General features: G+C 41.9%; 1 long non-coding RNA gene across 1 annotated transcript in view; it reads left to right on the forward strand.

Annotated features, from left to right (window-relative positions):
- Window positions 1-3,583: 3,583 nt before the first annotated feature.
- Window positions 3,584-12,530, forward strand: part of LOC309370046 — a 57,872-nt gene continuing 48,925 nt past the window's right edge. The window contains exon 1 of the long non-coding RNA XR_014168385.1: window positions 3,584-3,660. This is a non-coding gene — a long non-coding RNA (uncharacterized lncRNA). The remainder of the gene's footprint in view (window positions 3,661-12,530) is intronic.

The following is a 12,530-nucleotide window of genomic DNA, read 5'->3' on the forward strand; positions in this document are numbered from 1 at the left end:
TTTCCTAAGAAAACATGTTATTTTGCTTCAGAACGGGAAGTAATAGACTGCAACCATCCCCGTGACAAGAAAACAACAAACCACCAGATCTTTCACCTGGTTTTACAAAGTGATGCTTCACACAAAATTTACATTGAAATGAGGAAATTGAGAAGACCCGTCATACAGAAATGGAAAAGAGGCTCCAGGGTGCTTGGTTTAAGTGCTGGGCTCTGCATTAGGTTTTCATAAAGTGCTGCCTCCATGTTACGGGTTTGGGGAGTGGATTCAGCTTAGCAGTACAGCACTTCCTTTCCATGTAAAAGTGGAACCCTTTGTGGAATTTTACTCTGCTTTTATATATTTTCAAAAACAGAGGTCCTTATTCAGATCTCTGAAAAGACTCACAACAAAGGATGAGTGCGAAGGGAAACATGTAAAACAGCAATATCCTGTCTTGTTCATATACTGAGTCATATAATTTTTGAGTAGGAATCCATCTATTACCGGTACATGGGTAGGCAAACTAAGGCCCGGGGAGATTGCCCCCATGTATAAGTCTCCCCCCCCCTTTCAACATTTTTTTTAGTAAAAAAAACACATAGTCTTATACACGGAAAAGTACGGTAAATGTGAATTTCTTCTAATATATATATTTTATGCATTTCCCCCTAATATACACATTTTTGTACATTTGCAGACTGTAATGTGTTTTCATGCAAACTTGAGCTGGAGAACGATACTGCAAAATTCGGAGAAATGCAAATGGCAAGCTTTTGGTCCATGTATTGCTTTGGAAATCACACATTAGGTAGGCATGCCTTTAAATGAAAGCTGAATTGAATTTCTCCCTCAACCCTGGTAGTGCAATGTTAAATATGATGTTGGCTATCTGCCCCCATCAGCAATCTAGTCACTACATTAGATACACTACCTGGAACCTCATGACCAGGACAGCCCCACATACAGCTCATTGCAGTAATGCATGGGTAGGCAAACTAAGGCCTGGGGGCTGGATCCGGCCCAATCACCTTCTAAATCCGGCCCAATCACCTTCTAAATCCGGCCCACGGATGGTCCGGGAATCAGCATGTTTTTACATGAGTAGAATGTGTCCTTTTATTTAAAATGCATCTCTGGGTTATTTGTGGGGCATAGGAATTCGTTCATTATCCCCCCCCCAAAAAAAATATAGTCTAGCCCCCCACAAGTTATGAGGACAGTGGACCGCCCCCCCCCCTGCTGAGAAAGTTTGCTGACCCCTGTTTTTCTGTTGTAACCCCCTGCAATGCAGTAATCATAGCTACAGAATCCCTGACAGATGGCAGTCTAACCTTTGTTTAAAAACCTCCAATGATCCTGAGATTAAGAGTCCCTTGGGATGAATCTACATACCGGGGGGGGGGTGCTATAAAGTCATAAATTAAATTGTTATAACAAAAGGGGGGAAAGCGCTATGTAAAACCGCAAATACAGTGGTGCCCCGCAAGACAAACGCCTTGCAAGACGGAAAACCCGCTAGATGAAAGGGTTTTCCATTTTGGAGGCGCTTCACAAAACGAATTTCCCTATGGGCTTGCTTCGCAAGACGAAAAAGTTCCTTCGGGTTTTTTCCCTTTCCCCCCCTTTTCCTAAGCCGCTAAGCCACTTATCAGCTGATCCGCTGATAAGCTGCTTAACAGCTGATGGCAGAAGCCGCTAAACCGCTAATAGCGCTAATCTGCTAAGCTGTCAATGGGCTTGCTTCGCAAGACGAAAAAACCGCTATACGAAGAGCCTCATGGAACGGATTAATTTCGTCTTGCGAGGTACCACTGTATATATTTTTTGCTCTCCATTGCCATCTGGTGTTGCATCTTTATAACACATTCAAAGCACTGTTTGTTTGGGTTTTTTTTATAATGTAGCTGAGTCCTTACTCTAGCGACTGAACTATCCCAGTGTTTGGGTGGCAGTTACCTTAGGAGGCCTGGTCTCCTAACACATTAACCATTAAACCACACGGTCTCTCACCAGTGTGAAATTCTTATATATGCATTAGGCTACAATTCTAACTCCGTTTGCCTGTAAGTAAGCACCAAGGAATTGCATAAGAAGTACCTTCTGAGCAGTCGTGATTAAGGCTGCAGCCTAAGATGCTATTTTTGTAAAGTAAAAAGAAAAAGAAAAAAGGGGCGGTGTTGGGGACTTAAGCAACGTTAATATTTGACAAATCCACCCAAAATCAGTGAAACTCACAACCGAGGCTGGAAATCTCATCTGACAACCCAAACTTCCTCATACGGCTTAAAAGCTGCTTTCCTGCATTGAAGTCAGGTTAAAAAACGCCGTATATTTTTGTAGCTAAATTATAGTAACAAGTGCTCCAGTTTTTGATAAAACCCACTACGCACAAGATTTAGGATTACTAAAATGTAACCTAAATCCTTTCTCTTGCTGCTGTGTGCAATTGAAGATAAGTGTTAGGGTGAATAGGCTAATAATGTCCTGGAATCTCCTATGGATAATTGAACACATCTCTAATTTTATTGCAACTTTTTTTTCTTGGTTCAGTTGACATGAAACAGTAAGAAAGGCGTTTGCTGCCACTGTGTTTAATTGTTTTATGATATGATGCCACAACTTCGACTTTCTGCAAGAGAAAATTAATCAATATTAGGCCATACTCACCCTGTGTGGGTGATCTTGTTTTTAATAGATTGTCGCTGAAGAAATTTCCCCCATAATGTTCAGAATCAGTGGAATTAGCAATGGAAATGACCTAATTGGGTCACTGAACTCATTTTGTTGTCAGCGGCAGATTATTCCCTGGTGTATATTCCCTCATGCCCTTTCCTAATTATAATGGGATTTCTACAATTCTAGAAAAATAATTAAATGAGTGCAAATATTAACAGCCAGCTTTCTTAATGTTATTAATCTTCATGATCACAAGCAGGACAAAATGCCTCATCACTCCCACGACTGAAAGAAGTGGAAAGCACACAATAGATGCGATTAAAGTTAGGATTATAGGGTGGCAAGATGGGGTTGAGGGTAGAAAATTCAGAACCATCATTTTGGAGCTTCCATTCAAAGGGATATTTTATCTTATTTTTTAAATGTGTTTACAAATCCTTTTATCTGTGTCCTTGAGCAAAAAATAAACCACACTTCAGAAGTGATGGTGTACTTCTTTAATTGATTTTTGTTTTGCTCAAATGGTTTCCGTGATTTCGTGCACTGTATGATTTTATAATAATAATAAGGTTTTCTGATATAACAGCAAACATACATTGGGATTGTGCATGCTTTGTAGGCTGCTTGCATCTGGAAAATGGCCAAGAAATTTTGCTAATTTTATCAACCTAAGATAACTATGGAAGGGCTATTAATAACTAAGGCCCGAAATATCTGAAAGACTGCTTCCTTCCCTACAGACCATCTCAGATGTTAAGAGCAGTAGAGGGGACCTTCTTGGTAGTCCCACCACCCTCAGAAGTTTGGAAAGAGGTTGCCCAGGAGCGACCATTCTCTGTGGCAGCTCTAAGCTCTGAAACACCAGCTTTGCAAAGCTATATCTGGCTCCTTCCTTACATAATTTTTTGCTGCATGCTGAAGATCCTCTCTATTGCTTTAATATTTTGTACCTAAAACGAAAACGAGATGAGATAAATATCGTCCCCTCATTTAAGACTTAAGGTAAGTAGAACTCTACCCCCAAACTGAAAGTTTCAGAGAAGTTTTTTTTGTCCCAGTCCGAACCTGACCTTCTCCCTAATTATGGATTGTTGTTTTTCTCGTTCTGGAAAAAACAAAACACTCCAGGCAGCCCAGTTGTTATTCTGTTTTCCTTACATATTCACCATTTTGTGTGTAACGGAATACAGGTTTTCCACCCAAGGTTATTGCTTGCTATTCAAGCCATCATCGGGAATTTAACAGCACAAGTGACATTGCAAGGAACACAATACATAAAGGTTGTTAACCGGCATGCGGTAGTCATTAAATCTCCATTGGAAAGAAAAATAGGGACCTAAATTGAAGATCAAACATGTTCTGGAGTCACAGGAGGAAAAATGATGGCAAAGTCTAAGGACACTTTTTGTGGCCACTGTGCTTCATCACACAAAGGATTTCCGATAAGTTTCTAACAACAGGTTTAAGCTAATATATTGCACTTATTGTGAATGGGTGACAATAACAGCAGCCTTCTTTCCATTCTCTTGTGTTGTCATACATTAAAGGAAGTTTGGAGCAGCATGTGTAGACTATGGACTAGGCAATCTATAAAGCTATAAAGCATTGTTTCACTCTGTTCTCATAAAACAGTAAAGTTGGCAAACTTGAAGGCTCTACATTTTCTCTGGGTATAATTATGACTTGATAAGTGTTGGAGAGTCCAGGGACTTGGGGAGCAATACGAAATGTAGTCTCCCTGGGTGCTGCTGCAAATGCTCAGAGGATTCTGGGATTGTGCTGTCTATAATTCCCCATATTTTCTGGATGCTTTAATAAGCATTTGAAATCTTAGGAACTAGTGCTTAACGATGGGCAAATCTGCCTTTCCCCCAAAAAGTTCAGATCTAGACATGTCCTTATCAGTTTGCATTTTTTAAAAAAAGTTCTCATGAAAATTCACCAGCATATACCGTATTTTTCTGCGTATAACACACCCACGTGTATAAGACTCAAAATTAAGAAAATGTGGGGAGATTGCCCCCATGTATAAGTCTACCCCCCCCCTTTCAACATTTTTTTTTAGTTAAAAAAACCCTAGTCTTATACACGGAAAAGTACGGTAAATGTGAATTTCTTCTAATATGTATACATTTTATGCAATTTCCCCTAATATACACATTTTTGTACATTTGCAGACTATAATGTATTTTCATGCAAACTTGAGCTGGAGAACGATACTGCAAAATTCGGAGAAATGCAAATGGCAGGCTTTTGGTCCATGTATTGTTTTGGAAAGCATGGCATTAGTTAGGCCTGCCTTTAAATGAAAACTGAATTGAATTTCTCCCTCAACCCTGGTAGTGCAATGTTAAATATGATGTTGGCTATCTGCCCCCATCAGCAATCTAGTCAACACATTAGATACACTACCTGGAACTTCATGACCAGGACAGCCCCACATACAGCTCATTGCAGTAATCCATGGGTAGGCAAACTACTGTAAGGCCCAGGGGTCGGATCCAGCCCAATCGCCTTCTAAATCCGGCCCACAGATGGTCTGTGAATCAGCATGTTTTTACATGAGTAGAATGTGTCCTTTTATTTAAAATTCATCTCTGGGTTATTTGTGGGGCATAGGAATTTGTTCATTCCCCCCAAATATATATATATATAGCCTGCTCCCCACAAGGACTGAGGGACAGTGGACCGGCCCTCTGCTGAAAAAGTTTGCTGACCCTGGCCGGGTAATCTATTCTCAGGTTTACCAATGCAGGGACTAGAGTGGCCAGATTATCTTGATTCAAATATGGCATATGAGACAACACTGTCAAATAGCAGTCAAGGGTGCATGTGGTGCGTTCTGGATTAAACAGTGAAGTGCTGGCAGGCACATATTGAAAAATGACAAAATGGCTGCCATTGGCACAAAAAATATGTACCAGTTGCTACTGTCACACACAAAAAGGCCACACACACACAAATCCAATTTAGTTAACTGTTATAGTCACTAGTCCAATTGCAGACTATTGCATACCCTCCAACATTTCTTCGATGACAATAGGGACATCCCATTCCATAATGATAATTTTACTATTTATACCCTACACATCTTATTGGGTTGCCCCAGCATTCTGGGCAGTAAAAGCATAACAAAACATTAGACATTAAAAAAAAAACCTTTCCTATACAGGATTGCCTGCAGACGGCTCGGGGTTGGATAACTCCATAGCCTCCAACATTTCTCCAATGAAAATAGGGAAATCCTGAGGCAAATTGGGACATTCTGGGATCAAATCAGAAACTGGGATGGCTTCTGTAAATCCAGGACTGACCCTAGAGACACTTGGAGGGTATGCTATTGCATTAGTAATTTTGTACTATTGTCACAATTAGTATTTATGCAAACATATGTGAACAACATTTGAGAAATTGAACAGTTCTTCTAGACCTAAACATTGAATGCCAGTGATTGCCAAAATAAATTTCTTTTACAATGAAACTGAACAGATAACACATATATATATATCAGTTGATAGATTTTTTTTATTAAAAAAAATCATTCAAGGCAGTTGTGGTTATAGTACTGCAGGTCATAGTGTAGGTGCCTGCTTCTAAGTGAGGTTTTTATGTGTTTAAACACACCAACTACATAAGTGTGGTCAAATAGTTGCTAGTATTTTACATGCAAATCAACCAGCCTCCCAACTCTAGCTCAGAAAACCTCCAGTTTGTTTGCTTGCTTAATAAAGGTTGTTTTAACCTTTTCACTTTGTGAACCACTGCCAAACTCCTAAAAATCAAAGGCACTGTGGGAGTTCTAGTTTCAATGAAATATTAGCAGGCAGGTTCAGCTGTAATGCCATAATAACATGGATATTTCTAATCCAAAGGCTGCTGAATAAAAGTTGAATTAGATCAAGTACATTTTGGGAAAGTTAGCTAATTTGGAGCTTTTCATGAGATTGGCTAGGGTAGTCTGCGTTAAGAAATATATAAACTTTGTCAAATAAACCCAGCCAGTTTTGAAAGCTGTGCTCTGCAATATCGAAGAAAAGCACATTGATAGTGTCTGTGATGTATCCAAATGTCAAAAAATGCATAATTTATGAATCTATCTTTTATTATGCCTTCCTCCCCATCTCAGATATATTGAAATGACCACATCCTTTGTAGTAGTATTCTCTCTCTAGAGTCGACTGCGCATTTAAGGTGTAAACAGGTGGTTTTCAATATGTATTGGCATCTAGTCACAGACAGAGATGAGGACTTTTGTTTTGCACCGCAAAAGCCCAACCTAAAACTAGATGCAATAGTCCGCCAAAGGTTGACTTTATGTATTTTAGAAAACCAATTGACCTGAAGTCTATGTTCTGTTCAATGGATACAGGTAATGATGATGGCAGGAGTTGCAACTCAACTGAGATGAAAGGCCCAAGGCTAAGCCTCCGCTTCTTTTAAATCTTACAAATTTAATAAATTTGCCCAGAAACCAATTATTGATGTATAAAATGCCCTTCATCCCAAATGGGATTTCATGGCAGCACACAAGCAAATTTCAATCACAAGAATGTTGAAACACAAACCAACAATCCAATAAAATTAGGAGAAATGGGAGTAAGCAGGGTATGTCTCAAGCACCCAGTCCCTTACTTTAAATGCACACATGACCCGGATAAATGAATTCCATTTTTGCCTATTCATCCTTTACCTGAGTCGCTAAATGTAAAAAGAATGAAATTGCCCCATCATTTTATCAGCTAAAGATGCTGTTTTCTTTGAGTTACAGTAGCTAACCATTTGGGGATGGGCACTGGCAGCGCTCCCGGCAGCGCAATACTGGTGGGGTGCCATCGCGGCTGCCCCCTGCCTGTGCTGGGCTCCACGCCCCCGCAGGTGACTGTTGTTGATAAGCAGTGTCCAGTGCACAGCGGAATGATGAGAAGTATGAGCCAACATGCTCTATACTACTTTATTTACAGTTCAAAGCTGGTAAGTTACAGAAAAACATCTTCCCTCTGCCAGAGCAGAGAAAGCGTCATCTCTCCTCTAAGGCACGGAGAGAATCACAAACTGAAACTGCAAAGAACAGTGAAAAACAGGAAACCAGTGTACGTCATATCCAGTCTCCCGTTCCCGTGGGAAAACCTCCAACAGTACAGACTCTGTGGAATGTAAACAACCTGTCTCGTGACAAGCACTTCTGCTGCTCAGTGAGGGAAGCAGAAACCAACATCCTCCCCCTTTCTGTGAACATCACTGAGCAGCGTGTTCGTACAATATCAGTACAAACCCAACTTCTGCACATAGGTACAGTGTTGATCCCTTGATACAATCTTGGACAATACATCAGCAGGAATTTCATTACCTGGCATATAGGACACCGTTACGAGTCCCTTCTGAATACGTTCCCTAGCATGTTGCAACTTCAATTGCAAGTGCTTCGTGCTTTGCTTACAACCTTCAGAATTCAGCAAAGCCAAACATGCTTTGTTGTCCTGGTAAACCTGGATTGGACATTTGACAGGAATTTTCATGTCTTTGCACAATTGTAACAACCATTCACAATCTTTAAGTGAATAAGACAGTGCATTCAGTTCAGCTTCACAAGTACTTAAGCTAACTGTTGTTTGCTTCTTGCACGACCAATCAAATAGACCCTGATTGTACTTATAGCAAACTCCAGACGTACTTTTCCTGTCTGTAGTGTCACTTCCAAAACTTGCATCTGCAAATATCTCAAGACCACCAGACTTCTGATTGTTAAATCTCAGTCTGTAATGCATAGTGCCTTTCAAATACCGCGCTATGCGTTTCAGAGCTTTCCAATCCTTAACAGTAGGATTGTTGACTTGTCTGCTTAGCAAATTACAGCTAACAGCAATGTCTGGTCTTGAACATCTGGCAATGAAGTTTAGCTTGCCTAGCACACTTCTGTACAGTGTAGTGTCAGAAAATGCTTCTTCAGTGTCATCTACCTGATAACCTGTTATCATCGGTGTGTCTACAGGGTTAGCATCCATCAGGTTTAGCTTGCTTAACACATCAGCAATTTTCCGTGACTGGTGTACTAGAATGTTACCATCTTGATCTCTCTCTATTTCCAGAGATAGGTAGTTGTTTACCTCACCAAGATCTTTCATGTCAAAGTGCTCTTTCAGTTGAGCTAGGGCGTTATTGTACATTGTGACATCTTTCCAAAAGAATAAAAGATCATCAACATAAAACAAACAATACAGTTTCTTTTGCCCCTCCTCTTTGACAAATACACATGGATCAGATTTCCCTTGCTTAAAACCTAGAGAAAACAATACTTCAGTGAGTTTTGTGTGCCAACACCGTGCACTTTGTTTGAGACCATAAAGGGATTTTTTCAGAGCACAAACAAATCCCTGTTTTACCTGTACGCCATCAGGTGGAAGCATATAAAGTGATTCACCTAGAGATCCGTACAGAAAAGCTGTATTCACATCATGGTGACTAATGTGTAGATTTTCTTCTGCAGCTAGCTTGAGCATAAGCCTAATGCTCTCATACCTCACTGTGGGTGAGTAGGTCTCGTGATAGTCTTCACCTGGTACCTGAGCAAATCCTCTGGCTACCAACCTGGCTTTGTGTCTGACTATCTTGCCATTTTGATCAGTCTTCGCTTTGAAGACCCATTTGCTTCCAAGCAATTTCATTCCTGGAACTACTGGAACAAGTTCCCATGTTTTGTTCCTTTCCAAGGAATCAAGCTCAGCCTTCATGGCATTTAACCATGGCTCAGCTTCCTTTGAATCCAAATCCTGGATTTCTTGGAAACTTGAAGGTTCAAAAACCTTCTTGGAGCTTTTAACAGCTGTTACTGCTATCTTAGCAAACTCATCAGCAAATCTCTTTGGAGGTCTGCCTTTTGTGGCTCTCTGTGACCTACGAATTAGCCTTAGGTCTTCAACACTCTCCTCTTCCTTCTTAGGAGAAAAGCGACCTATTGTGAACAATGGTTCCTCCAATTCTTGATCAGAGCTTTCAGAGGGTCGCATAGAGGCTTTCGCACTCTTGAAATCCTCTGAATCATCTGATTCAGTTTCAGACTCAGAATCAGAACCTTCATCAGTGGGTGTGGGTTGTTGCGGTTGCTTTTGACTATCCTCAGTTTCATCACTGTCATCAGGATAACATTGGAAAATTCCCACATTCTCCCCCCACTTGGCATTGTACTCAACACTTCTTGTGAGCTTAATCTCCTTAGACTCAGTCATCATTATTCTGTAAGACCCTTTCTGATAACCTAGAAAGATACCATGCAATCCACGCTTGTCTAACTTGGAGTTTTGTGGTGAGTGAACCCACATGTCCGAACCAAAAATTTTCATGTGTTTGATGTATGGCTTCTTGCCAAACATCTTCTCATAGGGGGTACAACCAATCGCTGAAGATAACCTGCGATTATAACTGTAAGTGAAACATGAGAGAGCTTCGGCCCAATAACTCTCTGGAAGATTTGCATCATGCAGCAAGGTTTTTAACCCTTGAAGCAATGTTTGATTTGCTCGTTCCGCAAGCCCATTCTGCCATGGCGAGCGAGGACTAGACAAATCATGTTGAATTCCTTTCTCAGCCAGAAAAGCTTCAAACTGCTGAGAAGTGAACTCTCCCCCCCGGTCGGTGAAAAGAATCTTAATCTTCTTACCATGCACATTTCCCAACCAAGCACAGAATTCCTTGAACCTAGGAAAAGCCTCTGATTTCTGCTTGAGATTGTACACAAAAATATACCTGGAAAATGCATCAACAAGAACCATGAAGTACCTATTCCCACCCAAAGAGGGCGCTAGTGGTCCAACCAAATCAGCATGAATAATTTGGTATGGTTCTGTAGCTTGCCTACTAGACACCTTACCTTTCGCAGCCATTTTCACCTTGTTTGCTGCGCATGCCTTGCACTTCATGTGGTACCTGCAGGGTTTAATAGTCATACCTTCAACCAAGGCAGGCATTTTAGATACTGCCTCAAAATGCAAATGACCAAATTTCCTGTGAAAAGCATGAATACAATCTGCATGCAAACTTTTGTTAGAACCTGCAATGCAACAAGTGTCATCCTGCACAACATCATCATAATACAAAAGAAACAAACGATCAACAAATTCAGCATACAATTGATAATCATTTTTCTTGGTGATGATGCATCTATTGTTCTTAAAGGAAACGTCTATTTTCCGCTCCATCAGCTGTCCAACGCTAAGCAGATTATGTTTCGCGTCCGGCACATAAAGCACGTCCTGTATCGATAAGTCCAAACTGTGAAGAACAACAGTTCCGTAGCCTTTACTGGGAATGGTGTGGTCATCCGCCTGGTGAATCGCACCTTCCTGCGGTGTAAAAGACACGAACAGTCGCTTATCGTTGCACATGTGATGCGTTGCAGCTGAATCAACAACGAAGAAAGATCTAGACGTCTTCTGGACCTCTGCAACCTCTGCAACCTCTGTAACCTTTGGAGCGTAGCGTGAGACCATTGCCTTGTGCTGCGTTGTCCTGGACACCGGACCTTTGCCTTTGCTCTGGCCTTTTCCACGCGATGAGCTTCCACTGCGCTGCTCTGTCTTGGCCCTGGGATATTTGCATTCCCTCTTCATATGGCCTAGACGTCCACACGAGTAGCATTTCACTGCCTTCAAAGCTTTGGCGCCATCTGGTGGTTCCACTGCACTATGGGATGACGTCTGTGAAGTCTCCCCATTTCCCATGCAGCCAGCACCCCGCCGATCTGCTTCAGTCTGAATCATGGCAGTATCACAAGCTACTGTGAGTTGAGCATTTGGCTGATCAGTGGTATCAAATTCCCCACTTGCTTCATCCAGCCTTCTGCAGCTAGCCATCATGACTTTGGCAATTGCCTCCTGCGTCATCTATGCTGCTTTAAATCAGACTGCTTTAATCCAAAGGCAATTTCAAAACAGCCTCTGCTTATGAGCCTGTGCTGCTGTTCTCTTTATTTGCTTTGCTTATCTGCAGCTGCTTCAAAACTGCATTCCAAAAGGCAAGTTCAATAGCGAAAGTCCCCAAGTGCTTTCTCTTTGTTGCCCTTTAATTCTTGCTGCGTCATGTCTGCAGCTGCTTGAAACTGCAGCATTTGTACTGTTACTTTCACTTTCCCAGCCATCCAAGCCACTACGCTTGTGCCGTGGAAAACGGCTTTAAAAGTTCAAAGTCCAGCCATAAAGCCATTAATTAGAAGCTGGCAGGCTGCCCGGAGCAGTAGCACATACCTTCATCAATCATCTTGACGCGCAGAGCAGATACCTTGCGATCCGTGCCTCTGCCTGCTGTTCCGATGCTTTGCTGGCACTTCGTTTCTTGCTCCTTTGTTCCTATGCCAGGAGCCCGACTTCTGGAGACCAATCTCAAAACACTGCATTTTTCTGGGCCCGAAACCAAATGTTGTTGATAAGCAGTGTCCAGTGCACAGCGGAATGATGAGAAGTATGAGCCAACATGCTCTATACTACTTTATTTACAGTTCAAAGCTGGTAAGTTACAGAAAAACATCTTCCCTCTGCCAGAGCAGAGAAAGCGTCATCTCTCCTCTAAGGCACGGAGAGAATCACAAACTGAAACTGCAAAGAACAGTGAAAAACAGGAAACCAGTGTACGTCATATCCAGTCTCCCGTTCCCGTGGGAAAACCTCCAACAGTACAGACTCTGTGGAATGTAAACAACCTGTCTCGTGACAAGCACTTCTGCTGCTCAGTGAGGGAAGCAGAAACCAACATCGACATGTCACGGCCCCAGGATGCACACCACGCCCCTGCGGGTGGTCACCACACCCCCGGGACGCGTGCCAGCCATGCCCCGCCTGCTCTCCTCGCCCCCCAGTGCCGGAGCATGAAGCTCCGCCACTGGG

This window comes from Podarcis melisellensis, assembly GCF_964234715.1.
Source record: "Podarcis melisellensis genome assembly, chromosome: 5".
NCBI classification, from domain to species: Eukaryota; Metazoa; Chordata; class Lepidosauria; order Squamata; family Lacertidae; genus Podarcis; species Podarcis melisellensis.